The 318-nt window shown below is 43.7% G+C and overlaps 1 protein-coding gene across 1 annotated transcript in view; it reads right to left on the bottom strand.

Annotated features, from left to right (window-relative positions):
- The window catches only part of LOC109347031, a 19966-nt gene that overhangs the window by 16328 nt on the left and 3320 nt on the right, over positions 1-318 (bottom strand). The window lies entirely within an intron of this gene.

A 318-nucleotide genomic window follows, 5' to 3' on the forward strand; every position in this document is an offset into this window, starting at 1 on the left:
TACACTTCTCCCACCATTGGTACCAACTCAATGCCTTCCCCTCAAGTGCCATAATGGTCGCTTGCATCTTCTCATCTTTCGACAATTCTTTCAACTGAAAGTACCTTTCCAATCGGTGAGTCTACTCGAATGCGTCATTGCCAGCAAAAATCGAAATCTCCCACTTCTGTCATTTTTCCCGCTGGTGCGCATCCTCATCACGTTCTTGTTTCCAACTATCACTGTCTCGTGCCATATTTCACGTAGACACCATTAACTAACAACCAATCCTCGAATTCTCAACAAGAATTCACACAAATCCCGATCTGAATTTTCTGG

This window comes from Lupinus angustifolius, chromosome LG05 (genome assembly GCF_001865875.1).
Source record: "Lupinus angustifolius cultivar Tanjil chromosome LG05, LupAngTanjil_v1.0, whole genome shotgun sequence".
Taxonomy (NCBI): Eukaryota; Viridiplantae; Streptophyta; class Magnoliopsida; order Fabales; family Fabaceae; genus Lupinus; species Lupinus angustifolius.